The sequence below is a fragment of the Melospiza melodia genome, chromosome 2 (genome assembly GCF_035770615.1).
Source record: "Melospiza melodia melodia isolate bMelMel2 chromosome 2, bMelMel2.pri, whole genome shotgun sequence".
Classification (NCBI taxonomy): Eukaryota; Metazoa; Chordata; class Aves; order Passeriformes; family Passerellidae; genus Melospiza; species Melospiza melodia.
Window position 1 is genome coordinate 38,010,078 of NC_086195.1, and position 24,594 is coordinate 38,034,671.

Here is a 24,594-nt window from a genome sequence, read left to right on the forward strand (position 1 = left end):
TTGGCAGGCGAGTTTTGTTTTCCAGGGAAAAGCGCCGTTGTTTGTGTTTGGGCGCCTGTGGCTGGGAGTGGCCGGCTGGCTCCTTAGAATCCACGATACGCAGGATGGTTCCCAGACCTGAGGTGGCACCAGTGCCAAGTCGGGCTGGTTTGATAGTACTAAATAGCTCCTGCAATCTGCCATGCAGAAGCGGGGCAGCTTACTTTTGTTTGCCAGGGAAACGGGCCGAGGTTTGTGTCTGGGGGCCTATGGCTGCGAGTGACCGTCTGGCTCCTGAAAAGCTACGATAGGCAGGATGGTGAGCAGACCCATGGTGGCACCAGTGCCAAGTTGAGCTGGTTTGATAGTACCAAGTGGCTCCTGCAATCTGCCATCAAAAAGTTGGCAGGCGAGTTTTGTTTTCCAGGGAAAAGCGCCGTTGTTTGTGTTTGGGTGCCTATGGCTGGGAGTGGCCGGCTGGCTCCTTAGAATTCACGATACGCACCATGGTTCCCAGACCAGAGGTGGCACCAGTGCCAAGTCGGGCTGGTTTGATAGTACCAAGTGCGTCCTACAATCTGCCATCCAGAAGCGGGGCAGCTTACTTTGGTTTGCCAGGGAAACGGGCCGAGCTTTGTGTCTGGGGGCATATGGCTGGGAGTGACCGGCTGGCTCCTGAAAAGCTACGATAGGCAGGATGGTGACCAGACCCATGGTGGCACCAGTGCCAAGTTGGGCTGATTTGATAGTAGCAAGTGGCTCCTGCAATCTGCCATCAAAATGTCGGCAGGCGGGTTTTGTTTTCCAGGGAAAAGCGCTGTGGTTTGTGTTTGGGGGCCTGTGGCTGGGAGTGACCGGCTGGCTCCTTAGAATCCACGATACGCAGGATGGTTCCCAGACCCAAGGTGGCACCAGTGCCAAGTTGGGCTGGTTTGATAGTACCAAGTGGCTCCTGCAATCTGCCATCCAGAAGCGGGGCAGCTTACTTTTTTTTGCCAGGGAAACGGGCCGAGGTTTGTGTCTGGGGGCCTATGGCTGGGAGTGACCGGCTGGCTCCTGAAAAGCTAAGATAGGCAGGATGGTGACCAGACCCATGGTGGCACCAGTGCCAAGTTGGGCTGATTTGATAGTACCAAGTGGCTCCTGCAATCTGCCATCAAAATGTTGGCAGGCGAGTTTTGTTTTCCAGGGAAAAGCGCCGTTGTTTTTGTTTGGGGGCCTGTGGCTAGGAGTGGACGGATGGCTAATTAGAATCCACGATAGGCAGGATGGTGACCAGACCCATGGTGGCACCAGTGCCAAGTCGGGCTGGTTTGATAGTACCAAGTGGCTCCGGCAATCTGCCATCCAGAAGCGGGATAACTTACTTTTGTTTGTCAGGGAAACGGGCCGAGGTTTGTGTCTGGGGGCCTATGGCTGGGAGTGACCGGCTGGCTCCTGAAAAGCTACGATAGGCAGGATGGTGACCAGACCCATGGTGGCACCAGTGCCAAGTTGGTCTGATTTGATAGTACCAAGTGGCTCCTGCAATCTCCCATCAAAAAGTTGGCAGGAGAGTTTTGTTTCCCAGGGAAAAGCGCCGTTGTTTGTGTTTGGGGGCCTGTGGCTGGGAGTGGCCGGCTGGCTCCTTAGAATCCACGATACGCAGCATGGTATCCAGACCCAAGGTGGCACCAGTGCCAAGTTTTGCTGGTTTGATAGTACCAAGTGGTTCCTGCAATCTGCCATCCAGAAGCAGGGCAGCTTACTTTTGTATGCCAGGGAAACGGGCCGAGGTTTTTGTCTGGGGGCCTATGGCTGGGAGTGACCGGCTGGCTCCTGAAAAGCTACGATAGGCAGGATGGTGACCAGACCCATGGTGGCACCAGTCCCAAGTTGGGCTGATTTGATAGTACCAAGTGGCTCCTGCAATCTGCCGTCAAAATTTGGCAGGCGAGTTTTGTTTTCCAGGGAAAAGCGCCGTTGTTTGTGTTTGGGCGCCTGTGGCTGGGAGTGGCCGGCTGGCTCCTTAGAATCCACGATACGCAGGATGGTTCCCAGACCTGAGGTGGCACCAGTGCCAAGTCGGGCTGGTTTGATAGTACTAAATAGCTCCTGCAATCTGCCATGCAGAAGCGGGGCAGCTTACTTTTGTTTGCCAGGGAAACGGGCCGAGGTTTGTGTCTGGGGGCCTATGGCTGCGAGTGACCGTCTGGCTCCTGAAAAGCTACGATAGGCAGGATGGTGAGCAGACCCATGGTGGCACCAGTGCCAAGTTGAGCTGGTTTGATAGTACCAAGTGGCTCCTGCAATCTGCCATCAAAAAGTTGGCAGGCGAGTTTTGTTTTCCAGGGAAAAGCGCCGTTGTTTGTGTTTGGGTGCCTATGGCTGGGAGTGGCCGGCTGGCTCCTTAGAATTCACGATACGCACCATGGTTCCCAGACCAGAGGTGGCACCAGTGCCAAGTCGGGCTGGTTTGATAGTACCAAGTGCGTCCTACAATCTGCCATCCAGAAGCGGGGCAGCTTACTTTGGTTTGCCAGGGAAACGGGCCGAGCTTTGTGTCTGGGGGCATATGGCTGGGAGTGACCGGCTGGCTCCTGAAAAGCTACGATAGGCAGGATGGTGACCAGACCCATGGTGGCACCAGTGCCAAGTTGGGCTGATTTGATAGTAGCAAGTGGCTCCTGCAATCTGCCATCAAAATGTCGGCAGGCGGGTTTTGTTTTCCAGGGAAAAGCGCTGTGGTTTGTGTTTGGGGGCCTGTGGCTGGGAGTGACCGGCTGGCTCCTTAGAATCCACGATACGCAGGATGGTTCCCAGACCCAAGGTGGCACCAGTGCCAAGTTGGGCTGGTTTGATAGTACCAAGTGGCTCCTGCAATCTGCCATCCAGAAGCGGGGCAGCTTACTTTTGTTTGCCAGGGAAACGGGCCGAGGTTTGTGTCTGGGGGCCTATGGCTGGGAGTGACCGGCTGGCTCCTGAAAAGCTAAGATAGGCAGGATGGTGACCAGACCCATGGTGGCACCAGTGCCAAGTTGGGCTGATTTGATAGTACCAAGTGGCTCCTGCAATCTGCCATCAAAATGTTGGCAGGCGAGTTTTGTTTTCCAGGGAAAAGCGCCGTTTTTTTTGTTTGGGGGCCTGTGGCTGGGAGTGGCCGGCTGGCTCCTTAGAATCCACGATACGCAGCATGGTTCCCAGACCAGAGGTGGCACCAGTGCCAAGTTGGGCTGGTTTGATGGTACCAAGTGCGTCCTGCAATCTGCCATCCAGAAGCGGGGTAGCTTACTTTTGTTTGCCAGGGAAACGGGCCGAGGTTTGTGTCTGGGGGCCTATGGCTGGGAGTGACCGGCTGGCTCCTGAAAAGCTACGATAGGCAGGATGGTGACCAGACCCATGGTGGCACCAGTGCCAAGTTGGTCTGATTTGATAGTACCAAGTGGCTCCTGCAATCTCCAATCAAAAAGTTGGCAGGAGAGTTTTGTTTCCCAGGGAAAAGCGCCGTTGTTTGTGTTTGGGGGCCTGTGGCTGGGAGTGGCCGGCTGGCTCCTTAGAATCCACGATACGCAGGATGGTTCCCAGACCTGAGGTGGCACCAGTGCCAAGTCGGGCTGGTTTGATAGTACTAAATAGCTCCTGCAATCTGCCATGCAGAAGCGGGGCAGCTTACTTTTGTTTGCCAGGGAAACGGGCCGAGGTTTGTGTCTGGGGGCCTATGGCTGCGAGTGACCGTCTGGCTCCTGAAAAGCTACGATAGGCAGGATGGTGAGCAGACCCATGGTGGCACCAGTGCCAAGTTGAGCTGGTTTGATAGTACCAAGTGGCTCCTGCAATCTGCCATCAAAAAGTTGGCAGGCGAGTTTTGTTTTCCAGGGAAAAGCGCCGTTGTTTGTGTTTGGGTGCCTATGGCTGGGAGTGGCCGGCTGGCTCCTTAGAATTCACGATACGCACCATGGTTCCCAGACCAGAGGTGGCACCAGTGCCAAGTCGGGCTGGTTTGATAGTACCAAGTGCGTCCTACAATCTGCCATCCAGAAGCGGGGCAGCTTACTTTGGTTTGCCAGGGAAACGGGCCGAGCTTTGTGTCTGGGGGCATATGGCTGGGAGTGACCGGCTGGCTCCTGAAAAGCTACGATAGGCAGGATGGTGACCAGACCCATGGTGGCACCAGTGCCAAGTTGGGCTGATTTGATAGTAGCAAGTGGCTCCTGCAATCTGCCATCAAAATGTCGGCAGGCGGGTTTTGTTTTCCAGGGAAAAGCGCTGTGGTTTGTGTTTGGGGGCCTGTGGCTGGGAGTGACCGGCTGGCTCCTTAGAATCCACGATACGCAGGATGGTTCCCAGACCCAAGGTGGCACCAGTGCCAAGTTGGGCTGGTTTGATAGTACCAAGTGGCTCTTGCAATCTGCCATCCAGAAGCGGGGCAGCTTACTTTTGTTTGCCAGGGAAACGGGCTGAGCTTTGTGTCTGGGGGCCTATGGCTGGGAGTGACCGCCTGGCTCCTGAAAAGCTACGATAGGCAGGATGGTGACCAGACCCATGGTGGCACCAGTGCCATGTTGGCCTGGTTTGATAGTACCATGTGGCTCCTGCAATCTGCCATCCAGAAGCGGGGCTGCTTACTTTTGTTTGCCAGGGAAACGGGCCGAGATATTTGTCTGGGGGCCTATGGCTGGGAGTGAGCGGCTGGCTCCTGAAAAGCTACGATAGGCAGGATGGTGACCAGACCCATGGTGGCACCAGTGCCAAGTTGGGCTGCTTTGATAGTACCAAGTGGCTCCTGCAATCTGCCATCAAAAAGTTGTCAGGCGAGTTTTGTTTTCCAGGGAAAAGCGCCGTTGTTCTTGTTTAGAGGCCTGTGGCTGGGAGTGGCCGGCTGCCTCCTTTGAACCCAGGATACGCAGGATGGTTCCCAGACCCAAGGTGGCACCAGTGCCAAGTTGGGCTGGTTTGATAGTACCAAGTGGATCCTGCAATCTGCCATCCAGAAGCGGGACAGCTTACCTTTGTTTCCCAGGGAAACGGGCCGAGGTATTTGTCTGGGGGCCTATGGCTGGGAGTGACCAGCTGGCTACTGAAAAGCTACGATAGGCAGCATGGTTACCAGACTCATGGTGGAACCAGTGCCAAGTCGGGCTGGTTTGATAATACTAAATAGCTCCTGAAATCTGCCATTCAGACGCGGGGCAGCGGATTTTTGTTTGCTGGAGAAAAGTTCCGTGGTTTTTTTTTGGGGGTATATGGCTGGACGTGGCCGGCTGGCTCCTTAAAAAGATCGATACGCAGGATTGTTCCCTGACCCAAGGTGGCATCACTGCCAAGTCGGGCTGTTTTCGTAGTACCAAGTGCGTCCTGCAATTTGCCATCCAGAAGAGGGGCAGTTGAGTTTTGTTTGCCAGAGCAAAGGGCCGTGGTATGTGTTTGGGGGCATATGGCTGAGAGTGGCCGGCTGGCCCCTGAAAATCCACGATAGGCAGGATGGTTCCCAGAGCCAAGGTAGCACCAGTGCCATGTTGGCCTGGTTTGATAGTACTATGTGGCTGCTGTAATCTGCCATCCAGAAGAGGGGCAGCTTACTTTTGTTTGCCAGGGAAACGGGCCGAGATATTTGTCTGGGGGCCTATGGCTGGGAGTGACCGGCTGGCTCCTGAAAAGCTACGATAGGCAGGATGGTGACCAGACCCAAAGTGGAACCAGTACCAAGTTGGGCTGGTTTGATAGTACCAAGTGGCTCCTGCAATCTGCCATCAAAAATTTGGCAGGCGAGTTTTGTTTTCCAGGGAAAAGCGCCGTTGTTTAGAGGCCTGTGGCTGGGAGTGGCCGCCTGTCCTCGTAGAATCTACGTTACGCAGCATGGTTCCCAGAGCCAAGGTGGCACCAGGGCCAAGTCGGGCAGGTTTGATAGTACCAAATGCATCCTGCAATCTGCCATCCAAAAGCGGGGCAGTTTACTTTTGTTTGCCAGGGAAACGGGCCGAGGTTTGTGTCTGGGGGCCTATGGCAGGGAGTGACCGTCTGGCTCCTGAAAAGCTACGATAGGCAGGATGTTTACCAGACCCATGGTGGCACCAGTGCCAAGTTGGGCTGATTTGATAGTACCAAGTGGCTCCTGCAATCTGCCATCCAGAATCGGGGCAGCTTACTTTTGTTTTCCAGGGAAACGGGCCGAGGTTTGTGTCTGGGGGTCTATGGCTGGGAGTGACCGGCTGGCTCCTGAAAAGCTACGATAGGCAGGATGGTGACCAGACCCATGGTGGCACCAGTGCCAAGTTGGGCTGGTTTGATAGCACCAAGTGGCTCCTGCAATCTGCCATCAAAATGTTGGCAGGCGATTTTTGTTTTCCAGGGAAAAGCGCCGTTGTTTGTGTTTGGGCGCCTGTGGCTCAGAGTGGCCGGGTGGCTGCTTAGAATCCACGATACGCCGGATGGTTCCCAGACCCAAGGTGGCACCAGTGCCAAGTCGGGCTGGTTTGACACTACCAAGTGGCTCCTGCAATCTGCCATCCAGAATCGGGGCAGCTTAATTGTGTTTGCCAGGGAAACGGTCCGAGGTTTGTGTCTGGGGGCCTATGGCTGGGAGTGACCGGCTGGCTCCTGAAATGCTACAATAGGCAGGATGGTTCCCAGACACATAGTGGCACCAGTGCCAAGTTGGGATGATTTGATAGTACCAAGTGGCTCCTGCAATCTGCCATCAAAAAGTTGGCAGGCGAGTTTTGTTTTCCAGGGAAAAGCGCCGTTGTTTGTGTTTGGGGGCCTGTGGCTGGAGTGGCCGGCTGGCTCCTTAGAATCCACGATATGCAGGATTGTTCCCAGACCCAAGGTGGCACCAGTGCCAAGTCGGGCTGGTTTGATGGTGCAAAGTGGCTCCTGCAATCTGCCATCCAGACGCGGGGCAGCGGATTTTTGTTTCCATGAGAAATGGTCCGTGGTTTGTTTTTGGGGGTATATGGCTGGGCGTGGCCGGCTGGCTCCTTAAAAAGCTCGATATGCAGGATGGTTCCCTGACACAAGGTGGCACCAGTGCCACGTCGGGCGGTTTTCGTAGTACAAAGTGCGTCCTAAAATTTGCCATCCAGAAGAGGGGCAGTTGAGTTTTGTTTGCCAGAGGAAAGGGCCGTGGTTTGTTTTTGGGGGCATATGGCTGATAGTGGCCGGCTGGCCCCTGAAAATCCACAATAAGCAGGATGGTTCCCACACCAGAGGTGTCACCAGTGCCAAGTCGGGGTGGTTTGATAGTACTAAATAGCTCCTGCAATCTGCCATGCAGAAGCGGGGCAGCTTACTTTTGTTTCCCAGGGAAACGGGCCGAGGTTTGTGTCTGGGGGCCTATGGCTGCGAGTGACCGGCTGGCTCCTGAAAAGCTACGATAGGCAGGATGGTGACCAGACCCATGGTGGCACCAGTGCCAAGTTGGGCTGGTTTGATAGTACCAAGTTGCTCCGGCAATCTGCCATCAAAAAGTTGGCAGGCGAGTTTTGTTTTCCAGGGAAAAGCGCCGTTGTTTGTGTTTGGGGGCCTGTGGCTGGGAGTGGCTAGCTGGCTCCTTAGAACCCACGATACGCAGGATGGTTCCCAGACCAGAGGTGGCACCAGTGCCAAGTTGGGCTGGTTTGATGGTGCAAAGTGGCTCCTGCAATCTGCCATCCAGAAGCGGGGTAGCTTACTTTTGTTTGCCAGGGAAACGGGCCGAAATATTTGTCTAGGGGCCTCTGGCTGGGGGTGACTGGGTGGCACCTGAAAAGCTACGATAGGCAGGATGGTGACCAGACCCATGGTGGCACCAGTGCCAAGTTGGGCTGATTTGATAAAACGAAGTGGCTCCTGCAATCTGCCATCAAATGTTTGGCAGGCGAGTTTTGTTTTCCAGGGAAAAGCACCGTTGTGTGTGTTTTGGGGCCTGTGGCTGGGAGTGGCCAGCTGGCTCCTTAGAATCCACGATACGCAGGATGGTTCCCAGACCCAAGGTGGCACCAGTGCCAAGTCGGGCTGGTTTGATAGTACCAAGTGGTTCCTGCAATCTGCCATCCAGAAGCGGGGCAGCTGAATTTTGTTTGCCAGAGAAAAAGGCTGTTGTTTGTGTTTCGGGGCCTGTGGCTGGCAGTGGCCGGCTGGCTCCTGAAAATCCATGATACGCAGCATGGTTCCCAGACCCAAGGTGGCACCAGTGCCAAGTAGGGCTGGTTTCATAGTACCCAGTGGCTCCTGCAATCTCCCATCAGGAAGAGGGGCAGTTGAGTTTTGTTTTCCAGAGAAAAGGGCCGTGGTTTGTGTTTGGGGCCTATGGCTGAGAGTGACCGGCTGGCCCCTGAAAATCCACGATAGGAAGGATGGTTCCCAGATCCAAGGTGGCAGCAGTGCCATGTTGTGCTGGTGTGATAGTCCCAAGTGGCTCCTGCAATCTGCCATCCAGAAGCGGGGCAGCTGAATTTTGTTTGCCAGAGAAAAATGCTGTGGTTTGTGTTTGGGGGCCTGTGGCTGGGAGTGGCCGGCTGGCTCCTGAAAATCCATGATACGCAGCATGGTTCCCAGACCCAAGGTGGCACCAGTGCCAAGTGGGGCTGGTTTCACAGTGTCAAGTGCCTCCTGCAATCTCCCATCCAGAAGCGGGGCAGCTGAGTTTTGTTTGCCTGTGAAACGGGCCGTTGTTTTTGATTGGGGTCTGTGGCCGAGAGTGTTCGGCTGGCTCCTGACAACCCACAATACGCAGGATGTTTCCCAGACCCAAGGTGGCACCAGTGCCAAGTCGGGCTGGTTTGATAGTACCAAGTGGCTCCTGCAATCTGCCATCCAGAAGCGGTGCAGTTGAGTTTTGTTTGCCAGAGAAAAGCGCCGTGGGTTGTGTTTGGGGGCATATGGCTGGGAGTGGCCGGCTGTCTCATTAAAAAGATCGATACGCAGGATGGTTCCCAGACCCAAGGTGGCACCAGTGCCAAGTAGGGCTGTTTTTATAGTACCAAGTGCGTCCTGCAATTTGCCATCCAGAAGAGGGGCAGTTGAGTTTTGTTTGCCAGAGAATAGCGCCGTTGTTTGTGTTTGGGGGCTTGTGGCTGGGAGTGGCCGACTGGCGCCTTAGAATCTGTGTTACGCAGCATGGTTCCCAGACCAGAGGTGGCACCAGTGCCAAGTTGGGCTGGTTTGATAGTACCAAGTGGCTCCTGCAATCTGCCATCCAGAAGCGGGGCAGCTTACTTTTGTTTGCCAGTGAAACGGGCCGAGGTTTGTGACTTGGGACCTATGGCTGGGAGTGGCCGGCTGGCTCCTTTGAACCCACGATACGCAGGATGGTTCCCAGACCCAAGGTGGCACCAGTGCCAAGTCGGGCTGGTTTGATACTACCAAGTGCGTCCTGCAATCTGCCATCCAGAAGCGGGGCAGCTTAATTTTGTTTGCCAGGGAATCGGGCCGTCGGTTTTGTATGGGGGCCAATGGCTGAGAGTGGCCGGCTGGCTCCTGAAAATCCACGCTAGGCAGCATGGTTCCCAGATGCAAGCTGGCACCAGTGCCAAGTCGGGCTGGTTTGATGGTGCAAAGTGGCTCCTGCAATCTGCCATCCAGAAGCGGGGCAGGCGATTTTTGTTTGCCAGAGAAAAATTCCGTGGATTGTTTTTGGGGGCATATTGCTGGGAGTGGCCGGCTGGCTCCTTAAAATGCTCGATACGCATGATGGTTCCCAGGCCCAAAGTGTCACCACTACCAAGTCGGCCTGCGGTTTTAGTATCAAGTTCATCCTGCAATTTGCCATCCAGAAGAGGGGCAGTTGAGTTTTGTTTGCCAGAGAAACGGGCCGAGGTTTCTGTTTGGGGACATATGGCTGAGAGTGGCCGGCTGGCCCCTGAATATCCACGATACACAGCATGGTTCCCAGATCCAAGGTGGCACCAGTGCCAAGTTGGGCTGGTTTGATAGTACCAAGTGTCTCCTGCAATCTGCCATCCAGAAGCGGGGCAGCTTACTTTTGTTTGCCAGAGAAATAGGCCTAGGTTTTTGTCTGGGCGCCTGTGGCTAGGAGTGGCCGGCTGGCTCCTAAGAATCCACGATACGCAGGATGTTTCCCAGACCCAAGGTGGCACCAGTGCCAAGTCGGGCTGGTTTGATAGTACCAAGTGGCTCCTGCAAACTCCATCAAAATGTTGGCAGACGTGTTTTGTTTTCCAGGGAACAGCGCCGTTGATTTTGTTTGGGGGCCTGTGGCTGGGAGTGGCCGGCTGGCTCCTTAGAATCCACGATACGCAGGATGGTTCCCAGACCCAAGGTGGCACCAGTGCCAAGTCGGGCTGGTTTGATTACACCAAGTGGCTCCTGCAATCTGCCATCCAGAAGTGAGGCAGCTAAGTTTTGTTTGCCAGAAAAAAGGGCCGTGGTTTTTGTTGGGGGCCTGTGGCTGGGAGTAGCCGGCTGGCTCCTTAAAATCCACGATAGGCTGGATGGTTCCCAGACCCAAGGTGGCACCAGTGCCAAGTCGGGCTGGTTTGATAGTACCAAGTGGCTCCTGCAATCTGCCATCCAGAAGCGCTGCAGTTGAGTTTTGTTTGCCAGAGAAAAGGGCCGTGGGTTGTGTTTGGGGGCATATGGCTGGGAGTGGCCGGCTGTCTCATTAAAAAGATCGATACGCAGGATGGTTCCCAGACCCAAGGTGGCACCAGTGCCAAGTCGGGCTGTTTTTATAGTACCAAGTGCGTCCTGCAATTTGCCATCCAGAAGAGGGGCAGTGGAGTTTTGTTTGCCAGAGAATAGCGCCGTTGTTTGTGTTTGGGGGCTTGTGACTGGGAGTGGCCGACTGGCGCCTTAGAATCTGTCTTACGCAGCATGGTTCCCAGACCAGAGGTGGCACCAGTGCCAAGTTGGGCTGGTTTGATAGTACCAAGTGGCTCCTGCAATCTGCCATCCAGAAGCGGGGCAGCTTACTTTTGTTTGCCAGGTAAACGGGCCAAGGTTTGTGACTGGGGACGTATGGCTGGGAGTGACCGGCTGGAACCTGGAAAGCTACAATAGGCAGGATGGTGACCAGACCCATGGTGGCACCAGTGCCAAGTTGGGCTGGTTTGATAGTACCAAGTGGCTCCTGCAATCTGCCATCAAAAAGTTGGCAGGCGAGTTTTGTTTTCCAGGGAAAAGCGCCGTTGTTTGTATTTGGGGGCCTGTGGCTGGGAGTGGCCGGCTGGCTCCTTTGAACCCACGATACGCAGGATGGTTCCCAGACCCAAGGTGGCACCAGTGCCAAGTCGGGCTGGTTTGATACTACCAAGTGCGTCCTGCAATCTGCCATCCAGAAGCGGGGCAGCTTAATTTTGTTTGCCAGGGAAACGGGCCGTGGGTTTTGTTTGGGGGCCTATGGCTGAGAGTGGCCGGCTGGCTCCTGAAAATCCACGCTAGGCAGCATGGTTCCCAGATGCAAGGTGGCACCAGTGCCAAGTCGGGCTGGTTTGATGGTGCAAAGTGGCTCCTGCAATCTGCCATCCAGGAGCGGGGCAGCTGATTTTTGTTTGCCAGAGAAAAATTCCGTGGATTGATTTTGGGGGCATATTGCTGGGAGTGGCCGGCTGGCTCCTTAAAATGCTCGATACGCATGATGGTTCCCAGGTCCAAGGTGTCACCACTACCAAGTCGGCCTGCGGTTTTAGTATCAAGTTCATCCTGCAATTTGCCATCCAGAAGAGGGGCAGTTGAGTTTTGTTTGCCAGAGAACAGGGCCGAGGTTTCTGTTTGGGGACATATGGCTGAGAGTGGCCGGCTGGCCCCTGAATATCCACGATACACAGCATGGTTCCCAGATCCAAGGTGGCACCAGTGCCAAGTTGGGCTGGTTTGATAGTACCAAGTGTCTCCTGCAATCTGCCATCCAGAAGCGGGGCAGCTTACTTTTGTTTGCCAGAGAAATAGGCCTAGGTTTTTGTCTGGGGGCCTGTGGCTAGGAGTGGCCGGTTGGCTCCTAAGAATCCACGATACGCAGGATGTTTCCCAGACCCAAGGTGGCACCAGTGCCAAGTCGGGCTGGTTTGATAGTACAAAGTGGCTCCTGCAATCTGCCATCCAGAAGCGGGAGAGCTTACTTTTGTTTGCCAGGGAAACGGGCCGAGGTTTGTGTTTGGGGGCCTATGGCTGAGAGTGACCGGCTGGCTCCTGAAAAGCTACAATAGGCAGGATGGTTCCCAGACCAGAGGTGGCACCAGTGCCAAGTTGGGCTGGTTTGATAGTACCAAGTGGTTCCTGCAATCTGCCATCCAGAAGCAGGGCAGCTGAGTTTTGTTTGCCAGAGAAAAGGGCCTTGGTTTGTGTTTGGGGGCATATGGCTGGGTGTGGCCAGCTGGCTCCTTAAAATGCACGATATGCAACATGGCTCCCAGACCCAAGGTGGCACCAGTGCCAAGTTGGGCTGGTTTGATAGTGCCAAGGTGGGCTGGTTTGGTAGTACCAAGTGGCTCCTGCAATCTTCCATGATCACGTGGAGAAATACTTTCTGGTTTCAGCCTCATGCTCTTTCTTCTCTCCCTCAACTTCTCTATCACCTCTCATCTGGTTCACATGCGCTGTCTTCAAGGTCCACAGGCTACTTTTCACAGAATCTTCTGGCCTGATGAAGTAAGAATGATGAATAGAACAGAGCTGGGATCTATTTTCCAGTTTGGATAAAATGCATTCTGCACACAAATCCAAGGAGAACGTGCTGCCCCAATGCCCAGAAAATCTTTCACTCCTGCTAGTGTTCTACGTCAACCGCAACTTAGTCTGAAAGAAAAGCTTTTTCTCTGAGAGCATCTGAGAGGTTTGCATGAAGCACTGATATCTGACATATGCAATTTTGAATAGGAGAGGAAAAAGAAAATGGCAAGGAGTTTTTAATTTTAGTGGTTTCAATTTTAATTTCCGTGCACTTTTTCAAAACTTGTCAGCTCAAATGCCCATCAACATCTTTTAGTCATCTGTAAGTCAGTATTCATATAAAATGTGCTTCAAATCCAAAGAATTTCAAATTTGCACTCCAAGCTTCTATGCCTAGATTTATGATTTCCTACACATATTAGATGAAAGGAAGGCCTTTTTTACTGTGGGAGTGCTGGAACACTGGAACAGGTTGCCCAGAGAAGTTGTGGGTGTCCCATCCCTGAAAGTATTCAAGGTCACCTTGGACGGGGCTTGGAGCAGCAACAAAGGAGAAGCTTGATGGTAGAGAAACAAAGTCGGACTATAGAAGAAACTCGGATTGAAGTATAGGATCAAGTTTTCTCTCAGCTCTTGGGGTAAATTCAAAGTTGTACAAAATGACATTTATCTGTGCTATTCACTACTGTAACAGAAAGTTTCATGAAAACTGTACAGAAGATAGTAAATTTTAAAAGAGATAAGAATTACAGCATAAAATCCATGGGATAGGTTACAACATGAGACACTCTCTAAGAGAAAATCTCTTTGTTTCAGCACTTCATCGGGGTAAGATTTCATGAAGTGCCAAAGAAGGCGGCAAAATATCATTCGGGACATTATTTACTGGAATTCAGCCTGGCCATTAGTAGGAACTGCCTTTGAACATATCATGTAGATATACCACACACACTTTCCCTTCACTGAAAAATTACTGTTTACAACAAATAAGCAATTGACGATCAAAATTGATTGAAAGCATCTTAAACATGTCAAGTATTTCATTGTAGATGATCTGTGATCCAAATGCTTCTTCCACCTTCGAGAGGGACAGAAGAATTCTTCCATATCATGATGGTTTAAAATTGTATCAACCAATGTTTTCTGCTGAAAAGATATCATCTATTTTTTTCTATTTTTGGAAGAAAATATTCCTAGACATACAACAGGTGAGAACTAAGTAATTTTAAAGAAACAAATGAAATGAAAATATTCTGTAAATAGAATGAAATGAAAAGCTGTGTTTTAAATAGGAGCTAAATATTAAACAGAATTTTTGTACCAGGCATTTGAATTACTGCACCAGCTCTTTTGCCCATCAAGAGAGGCATTTAGCATTTCAGTCTTTTCCAAGGTGTTCATGATCTGCTATGCTGATCTCTGTGTGTGCCTAGGTGTGTGTGGAGGGGGGGGCATATGAAGGGGAGTGTGTATGTTTGCTTTACAATTGTTGTGGCAGATTCATGCCTCAGCTCCACATTTTGTTTTAAAAAGGTCACACCGAGTGGATATGAAGTTTACTATCAACAAGAGATCGATTCCCAAATCATCCATTTGACTCTCCCTTATAAATCATGTGCTTTGTTGCATATTTTATCAAATATACTTTCAAGCCAGATGGAGGAAGGAGGATGTGGGAATCCCTCCACCATCTTGCAACTTTTATGTAAGTAGGTTTTCAAGAAAATCATCATTTCTCTTTTAAATATGTCTGGAACAGGCATGATGGTAGTGTCAACCTGTTGGAGTTTTTGTTGCTGGAAGAAGTTGTACAAAAGGATTGGTTTTTACATTGACCAGTTACTGAATCAAGCGCAGGAATACATTGGAAATTTAGCTGGGGGTTCCTTTTCCCAGCAGACTACTTCTAGAACGAGCTTGTACACTGAAGCTGACTCTTTTGCTCTCTTTTTGTTTCTTTCCTATTTTCTTGGCTTCTTTGCCACTATCTAGACAATTTTGGAACTTTGTTCCCAACTAAAATGGTTTCAATAGTCTGATTGTGATCATACATTTTTACAAGGAATTTTTAAAATCTTTCCTCGAGTCCAGAAAGTCAAGGACTTAGATCTTTTTCTTCCCTTATCAATATTGCCATGAAATTGATAAATAAAGACCAACTCTTTATTTTTGTTTTTAACCCACGTAGATAATTCCCATCCATTAATCCATTTTGTGGACCAATAGCTGCCATTCTGATGGAAGCTGTCACTTCTTAACAATAGGCATTCTGTGACTATGTTGACTGCACTTTGGGTGAAGATCCTAACTGGTCTTAGATATACATAGGGAGAAATTTGCTCAGCCAGTGTCAGTCTTAAGCATGCGTATCAGAAGATCTTTCTAGAGCTGGGAATTTTCCCATGAAAGGGATTCAGTTAGGGAAGAGACACTTGTGCCAGAGTTTTACATTCTTCTTGAACACTGCTTAAGGAACTTAGATGCCATGTCCATTTGGATCTCTGTCTGCACAGAACTTTGTCATGCCAGTGCTTTGAAATGCATCTTGAAGAGAATTCACTAGCACAGAATGAAAGAGAGTGGAAGGGGTTGGTGGGGCTAACCAGGCCCAACCCCCCTGCCTAAACCAGGATACCTAGAGCCTCTTGCCCAGGATTCTATCTGGGTGTACTTTTAATGTCTTCAAAGATCCAGGCTCCACAATCTTTCTGGGCAGTCTGTGCCGTGGTTCAGTCACCCTGACAGTAAAGAAACATTTACTGATGTTCAAAGGCAATCTCCTGTATTTCAGTGTGTGCCCACTGCCTCTTGTCTTTTCCCTCAGCATCACTGAAAAGACACTGATTCCCTCCCCTTTGCACTATTGCTTCCATATGTATGTGTGATGCCATGTAGAGGTATGTCAAAAACCTCCCTGAAGCCCAGGCAGATAATATTCCCTTCATCTACCAGTCAAGTTGATTCATCAGAGGAGTTTAAAGTGATGTTCAGCATGAAATTCCCCTGAAAAATCATGCTAACTACATTATTTGGTCATCTGTCATGTGCCTGGCAAGGATTTCCAGGAAGAGCTGCTTCATCAACTTCCTGGGGATAAAAAAGAGGCTGGCTGGTTTGTACTATGGCGAGTCCTCTTAATTGCCTTTTTTGAAGATGGGTGTCATTTGCGAACATCCACCCTTTAGCTCCTCTTCTCATCTACACCTCGGCAAAAAGCTTTTCCACTATGTCTGGCTAGGAAAAACTGTGCCAGCACAGAAAACATCTCCCATCGTGTTCTAGAAGTTGCACGGATGTCTGCCAAGTGTTTGGCAGGAAGAAAAGAAAAGTTGTCCAAAACAGCTTCCAATCGAATGTTCCTGTGATTGGAAAAGTCAGGAGAGTGCAAAGGTACTGTTTTCTATCAGTTGGCAAGGTGCGCACACAATCCCAGTGTTGTACAGCTTGCTTCTTCACCTTCCCGAAGCTGCCGCTCTCGCCGGCTGCCGGAGCCCAAGAAGCGGCTTCTTCGCGCAAAGACGATTGTGCCGCTCACAGTGCTCTCCTTAGCGCAGCTTCTGCCGAAAGACGCCCGGCAGCGGCTCTTACCTCCGGAGAGCATCCTACCTTCGTCTTTCGCGTCTTTTGTAGTCTACATCTTATCAAAACGCTTCTCCACTAGGTCTGGCTAGGAAAAACTGTGCCAGCACAGAAAACATCTCCCATCGTGTTCTAGAAGTTGCACGGATGTCTGCCAAGTGTTTGGCAGGAAGAAAAGAAAAGTTGTCCAAAACAGCTTCCAATCGAATGTTCCTGTGATTGGAAAAGTCAGGAGAGTGCAAAGGTACTGTTTTCTATCAGTTGGCAAGGTGCGCACACAATCCCAGTGTTGTACAGCTTGCTTCTTCACCTTCCCGAAGCTGCCGCTCTCGCCGGCTGCCGGAGCCCAAGAAGCGGCTTCTTCGCGCAAAGACGATTGTGCCGCTCACAGTGCTCTCCTTAGCGCGGCTTCTGCCGAAAGACGCCCGGCAGCGGCTCTTACCTCCGGAGAGCATCCTACCTTCGTCTTTCGCGTCTTTTGTAGTCTACATCTTAGCAAAACGCTTTTCCACTATGTCTGGCTAGGAAAAACTGTGCCAGCACAGAAAACATCTCCCATCGTGTTCTAGAAGTTGCACGGATGTCTGCCAAGTGTTTGGCAGGAAGAAAAGAAAAGTTGTCCAAAACAGCTTCCAATCGAATGTTCCTGTGATTGGAAAAGTCAGGAGAGTGCAAAGGTACTGTTTTCTATCAGTTGGCAAGGTGCGCACACAATCCCAGTGTTGTACAGCTTGCTTCTTCACCTTCCCGAAGCTGCCGCTCTCGCCGGCTGCCGGAGCCCAAGAAGCGGCTTCTTCGCGCAAAGACGATTGTGCCGCTCACAGTGCTCTCCTTAGCGCGGCTTCTGCCGAAAGACGCCCGGCAGCGGCTCTTACCTCCGGAGAGCATCCTACCTTCGTCTTTCGCGTCTTATGTAGTCTACACCTCGGCAAAAAGCTTTTCCACTATGTCTGGCTAGGAAAAACTGTGCCAGCACAGAAAACATCTCCCATCGTGTTCTAGAAGTTGCACGGATGTCTGCCAAGTGTTTGGCAGGAAGAAAAGAAAAGTTGTCCAAAACAGCTTCCAATCGAATGTTCCTGTGATTGGAAAAGTCAGGAGAGTGCAAAGGTACTGTTTTCTATCAGTTGGCAAGGTGCGCACACAATCCCAGTGTTGTACAGCTTGCTTCTTCACCTTCCCGAAGCTGCCGCTCTCGCCGGCTGCCGGAGCCCAAGAAGCGGCTTCTTCGCGCAAAGACGATTGTGCCGCTCACAGGGCTCTCCTTAGCGCGGCTTCTGCCGAAAGACGCCCGGCAGCGGCTCTTACCTCCGGAGAGCATCCTACCTTCGTCTTTCGCGTCTTTTGTAGTCTACATCTTAGCAAAACGCTTTTCCACTATGTCTGGCTAGGAAAAACTGTGCCAGCACAGAAAACATCTCCCATCGTGTTCTAGAAGTTGCACGGATGTCTGCCAAGTGTTTGGCAGGAAGAAAAGAAAAGTTGTCCAAAACAGCTTCCAATCGAATGTTCCTGTGATTGGAAAAGTCAGGAGAGTGCAAAGGTACTGTTTTCTATCAGTTGGCAAGGTGCGCACACAATCCCAGTGTTGTACAGCTTGCTTCTTCACCTTCCCGAAGCTGCCGCTCTCGCCGGCTGCCGGAGCCCAAGAAGCGGCTTCTTCGCGCAAAGACGATTGTGCCGCTCACAGTGCTCTCCTTAGCGCGGCTTCTGCCGAAAGACGCCCGGCAGCGGCTCTTACCTCCGGAGAGCATCCTACCTTCGTCTTTCGCGTCTTTTGTAGTCTACATCTTAGCAAAACGCTTTTCCACTATGTCTGGCTAGGAAAAACTGTGCCAGCACAGAAAACATCTCCCATCGTGTTCTAGAAGTTGCACGGATGTCTGCCAAGTGTTTGGCAGGAAGAAAAGAAAAGTTGTCCAAAACAGCTTCCAATCGAATGTTCCTGTGATTGGAAAAGTCAGGAGAGTGCAAAGGTACTGTTTTCTATCAGTTGGCAAGGTGCGCACACAATCCCAGTGTTGTACAGCTTGCTTCTTCACCTTCCCGAAGCTGCCGCTCTCGCCGGCTGCCGGAGCCCAAGAAGCGGCTTCTTCGCGCAAAGACGATTGTGCCGCTCACAGTGCTCTCCTTAGCGCGGCTTCTGCCGAAAGACGCCCGGCAGCGGCTCTTACCTCCGGAGAGCATCCTACCTTCGTCTTTCGCGTCTTTTGTAGTCTACATCTTAGCAAAACGCTTTTCCACTATGTCTGGCTAGGAAAAACTGTGCCAGCACAGAAAACATCTCCCATCGTGTTCTAGAAGTTGCACGGATGTCTGCCAAGTGTTTGGCAGGAAGAAAAGAAAAGTTGTCCAAAACAGCTTCCAATCGAATGTTCCTGTGATTGGAAAAGTCAGGAGAGTGCAAAGGTACTGTTTTCTATCAGTTGGCAAGGTGCGCACACAATCCCAGTGTTGTACAGCTTGCTTCTTCACCTTCCCGAAGCTGCCGCTCTCGCCGGCTGCCGGAGCCCAAGAAGCGGCTTCTTCGCGCAAAGACGATTGTGCCGCTCACAGTGCTCTCCTTAGCGCGGCTTCTGCCGAAAGACGCCCGGCAGCGGCTCTTACCTCCGGAGAGCATCCTACCTTCGTCTTTCGCGTCTTATGTAGTCTACACCTCGGCAAAAAGCTTTTCCACTATGTCTGGCTAGGAAAAACTGTGCCAGCACAGAAAACATCTCCCATCGTGTTCTAGAAGTTGCACGGATGTCTGCCAAGTGTTTGGCAGGAAGAAAAGAAAAGTTGTCCAAAACAGCTTCCAATCGAATGTTCCTGTGATTGGAAAAGTCAGGAGAGTGCAAAGGTACTGTTTTCTATCAGTTGGCAAGGTGCGCACACAATCCCAGTGTTGTACAGCTTGCTTCTTCACCTTCCCGAAGCTGCCGCTCTCGCCGGCTGCCGGAGCCCAAGAAGCGGCTTCTTCGCGCAAAGACGATTGTGCCGCTCACAGGGCTCTCCTTAGCGCGGCTTCTGCCGAAAGACGCCCGGCAGCGGCTCTTACCTCCGGAGAGCATCCTACCTTCGTCTTTCGCGTCTTTTGTAGTCTACATCTTAGCAAAACGCTTTTCCACTATGTCTGGCTAGGAAAAACTGTGCCAGCACAGAAAACATCTCCCATCGTGTTCTAGAAGTTGCACGGATGTCTGCCAAGTGTTTGGCAGGAAGAAAAGAAAAGTTGTTCAAAACAGCTTCCAATCGAATGTTCCTGTGATTGGAAAAGTCAGGAGAGTGCAAAGGTACTGTTTTCTATCAGTTGGCAAGGTGCGCACACAATCCCAGTGTTGTACAGCTTGCTTCTTCACCTTCCCGAAGCTGCCGCTCTCGCCGGCTGCCGGAGCCCAAGAAGCGGCTTCTTCGCGCAAAGACGATTGTGCCGCTCACAGGGCTCTCCTTAGCGCGGCTTCTGCCGAAAGACGCCCGGCAGCAGCTCTTACCTCCGGAGAGCATCCTACCTTCGTCTTTCGCGTCTTTTGTAGTCTACATCTTAGCAAAACGCTTTTCCACTATGTCTGGCTAGGAAAAACTGTGCCAGCACAGAAAACATCTCCCATCGTGTTCTAGAAGTTGCACGGATGTCTGCCAAGTGTTTGGCAGGAAGAAAAGAAAAGTTGTTCAAAACAGCTTCCAATCGAATGTTCCTGTGATTGGAAAAGTCAGGAGAGTGCAAAGGTACTGTTTTCTATCAGTTGGCAAGGTGCGCACACAATCCCAGTGTTGTACAGCTTGCTTCTTCACCTTCCCGAAGCTGCCGCTCTCGCCGGCTGCCGGAGCCCAAGAAGCGGCTTCTTCGCGCAAAGACGATTGTGCCGCTCACAGTGCTCTCCTTAGCGCGGCTTCTGCCGAAAGACGCCCGGCAGCGGCTCTTACCTCCGGAGAGCATCCTACCTTCGTCTTTCGCGTCTTTTGTAGTCTACATCTTAGCAAAACGCTTTTCCACTATGTCTGGCTAGGAAAAACTGTGCCAGCAAAGAAAACATCTCCCATCGTGTTCTAGAAGTTGCACGGATGTCTGCCAAGTGTTTGGCAGGAAGAAAAGAAAAGTTGTCCAAAACAGCTTCCAATCGAATGTTCCTGTGATTGGAAAAGTCAGGAGAGTGCAAAGGTACTGTTTTCTATCAGTTGGCAAGGTGCGCACACAATCCCAGTGTTGTACAGCTTGCTTCTTCACCTTCCCGAAGCTGCCGCTCTCGCCGGCTGCCGGAGCCCAAGAAGCGGCTTCTTCGCGCAAAGACGATTGTGCCGCTCACAGTGCTCTCCTTAGCGCGGCTTCTGCCGAAAGACGCCCGGCAGCGGCTCTTACCTCCGGAGAGCATCCTACCTTCGTCTTTCGCGTCTTTTGTAGTCTACATCTTAGCAAAACGCTTTTCCACTATGTCTGGCTAGGAAAAACTGTGCCAGCACAGAAAACATCTCCCATCGTGTTCTAGAAGTTGCACGGATGTCTGCCAAGTGTTTGGCAGGAAGAAAAGAAAAGTTGTCCAAAACAGCTTCCAATCGAATGTTCCTGTGATTGGAAAAGTCAGGAGAGTGCAAAGGTACTGTTTTCTATCAGTTGGCAAGGTGCGCACACAATCCCAGTGTTGTACAGCTTGCTTCTTCACCTTCCCGAAGCTGCCGCTCTCGCCGGCTCCCGGAACCGAAGAAGCGGCTTCTTCGCGCAAAGACGATTGTGCCGCTCACAGTGCTCCCCTTAGCGCGGCTTCTGCCGAAAGACGCCCGGCAGCGGCTCTTACCTCCTGAGAGTGGCAGCTTCGGGAAGGTGAAGAAGCAAGCTGTACAACACTGGGATTGTGTGCGCACCTTGCCAACTGATAGAAAACAGTACCTTTGCACTCTCCTGACTTTTCCAATCACAGGAACATTCGATTGGAAGCTGTTTTGGACAACTTTTCTTTTCTTCCTGCCAAACACTTGGCAGACATCCGTGCAACTTCTAGAACACGATGGGAGATGTTTTCTGTGCTGGCACAGTTTTTCCTAGCCAGACATAGTGGAAAAGCTTTTTGCCGAGGTGTAGACTACATAAGACGCGAAAGACGAAGGTAGGATGCTCTCCGGAGGTAAGAGCCGCTGCCGGGCGTCTTTCGGCAGAAGCCGCGCTAAGGAGAGCACTGTGAGCGGCACAATCGTCTTTGCGCGAAGAAGCCGCTTCTTGGGCTCCGGCAGCCGGCGAGAGCGGCAGCTTCGGGAAGGTGAAGAAGCAAGCTGTACAACACTGGGATTGTGTGCGCACCTTGCCAACTGATAGAAAACAGTACCTTTGCACTCTCCTGACTTTTCCAATCACAGGAACATTCGATTGGAAGCTGTTTTGGACAACTTTTCTTTTCTTCCTGCCAAACACTTGGCAGACATCCGTGCAACTTCTAGAACACGATGGGAGATGTTTTCTGTGCTGGCACAGTTTTTCCTAGCCAGACATAGTGGAAAAGCGTTTTGCTAAGATGTAGACTACAAAAGACGCGAAAGACGAGGGTAGGATGCTCTCCGGAGGTAAGAGCCGCTGCCGGGCGTCTTTCGGCAGAAGCCGCGCTAAGGAGAGCACTGTGAGCGGCACAATCGTCTTTGCGCGAAGAAGCCGCTTCTTGGGCTCCGGCAGCCGGCGAGAGCGGCAGCTTCGGGAAGGTGAAGAAGCAAGCTGTACAACACTGGGATTGTGTGCGCACCTTGCCAACTGATAGAAAACAGTACCTTTGCACTCTCCTGACTTTTCCAATCACAGGAACATTCGATTGGAAGCTGTTTTGGACAACTTTTCTTTTCTTCCTGCCAAACACTTGGCAGACATCCGTGCAACTTCTAGAACACGATGGGAGATGTTTTCTGTGCTGGCACAGTTTTTCCTAGCCAGACATAGTGGAAAAGCGTTTTGCTAAGATGTAGACTACAAAAGACGCGAAAGACGAAGGTAGGATGCTCTCCGGAGGTAAGAGCCGCTGCCGGGCGTCTTTCGGCAGAAGCCGCGCTAAGGAGAGCACTGTGAGCGGCACAATCGTCTTTGCGCGAAGAAGCCGCTTCTTGGGCTCCGGCAGCCGGCGAGAGCGGCAGCTTCGGGAAGGTGAAGAAGCAAGCTGTACAACACTGGGATTGTGTGCGCACCTTGCCAACTGATAGAAAACAGTACCTTTGCACTCTCCTGACTTTTCCAATCACAGGAACATTCGATTGGAAGCTGTTTTGGACAACTTTTCTTTTCTTCCTGCCAAACACTTGGCAGACATCCGTGCAACTTCTAGAACACGATGGGAGATGTTTTCTGTGCTGGCACAGTTTTTCCTAGCCAGACCTAGTGGAGAAGCGTTTTGATAAGATGTAGACTACAAAAGACGCGAAAGACGAAGGTAGGATGCTCTCCGGAGGTAAGAGCCGCTGCCGGGCGTCTTTCGGCAGAAGCTGCGCTAAGGAGAGCACTGTGAGCGGCACAATCGTCTTTGCGCGAAGAAGCCGCTTCTTGGGCTCCGGCAGCCGGCGAGAGCGGCAGCTTCGGGAAGGTGAAGAAGCAAGCTGTACAACACTGGGATTGTGTGCGCACCTTGCCAACTGATAGAAAACAGTACCTTTGCACTCTCCTGACTTTTCCAATCACAGGAACATTCGATTGGAAGCTGTTTTGGACAACTTTTCTTTTCTTCCTGCCAAACACTTGGCAGACATCCGTGCAACTTCTAGAACACGATGGGAGATGTTTTCTGTGCTGGCACAGTTTTTCCTAGCCAGACATAGTGGAAAAGCTTTTTGCCGAGGTGTAGATGAGAAGAGGAGCTAAAGGGTGGATGTTCGCAAATGACACCCATCTTCAAAAAAGGCAATTAAGAGGACTCGCCATAGTACAAACCAGCCAGCCTCTTTTTTATCCCCAGGAAGTTGATGAAGCAGCTCTTCCTGGAAATCCTTGCCAGGCACATGACAGATGACCAAATAATGTAGTTAGCATGATTTTTCAGGGGAATTTCATGCTGAACATCACTTTAAACTCCTCTGATGAATCAACTTGACTGGTAGATGAAGGGAATATTATCTGCCTGGGCTTCAGGGAGGTTTTTGACATACCTCTACATGGCATCACACATACATATGGAAGCAATAGTGCAAAGGGGAGGGAATCAGTGTCTTTTCAGTGATGCTGAGGGAAAAGACAAGAGGCAGTGGGCACACACTGAAATACAGGAGATTGCCTTTGAACATCAGTAAATGTTTCTTTACTGTCAGGGTGACTGAACCACGGCACAGACTGCCCAGAAAGATTGTGGAGCCTGGATCTTTGAAGACATTAAAAGTACACCCAGATAGAATCCTGGGCAAGAGGCTCTAGGTATCCTGGTTTAGGCAGGGGGGTTGGGCCTGGTTAGCCCCACCAACCCCTTCCACTCTCTTTCATTCTGTGCTAGTGAATTCTCTTCAAGATGCATTTCAAAGCGCTGGCATGACAAAGTTCTGTGCAGACAGAGATCCAAATGGACATGGCATCTAAGTTCCTTAAGCAGTGTTCAAGAAGAATGTAAAACTCTGGCACAAGTGTCTCTTCCCTAACTGAATCCCTTTCATGGGAAAATTCCCAGCTCTAGAAAGATCTTCTGATACGCATGCTTAAGACTGACACTGGCTGAGCAAATTTCTCCCTATGTATATCTAAGACCAGTTAGGATCTTCACCCAAAGTGCAGTCAACATAGTCACAGAATGCCTATTGTTAAGAAGTGACAGCTTCCATCAGAATGGCAGCTATTGGTCCACAAAATGGATTAATGGATGGGAATTATCTACGTGGGTTAAAAACAAAAATAAAGAGTTGGTCTTTATTTATCAATTTCATGGCAATATTGATAAGGGAAGAAAAAGATCTAAGTCCTTGACTTTCTGGACTCGAGGAAAGATTTTAAAAATTCCTTGTAAAAATGTATGATCACAATCAGACTATTGAAACCATTTTAGTTGGGAACAAAGTTCCAAAATTGTCTAGATAGTGGCAAAGAAGCCAAGAAAATAGGAAAGAAACAAAAAGAGAGCAAAAGAGTCAGCTTCAGTGTACAAGCTCGTTCTAGAAGTAGTCTGCTGGGAAAAGGAACCCCCAGCTAAATTTCCAATGTATTCCTGCGCTTGATTCAGTAACTGGTCAATGTAAAAACCAATCCTTTTGTACAACTTCTTCCAGCAACAAAAACTCCAACAGGTTGACACTACCATCATGCCTGTTCCAGACATATTTAAAAGAGAAATGATGATTTTCTTGAAAACCTACTTACATAAAAGTTGCAAGATGGTGGAGGGATTCCCACATCCTCCTTCCTCCATCTGGCTTGAAAGTATATTTGATAAAATATGCAACAAAGCACATGATTTATAAGGGAGAGTCAAATGGATGATTTGGGAATCGATCTCTTGTTGATAGTAAACTTCATATCCACTCGGTGTA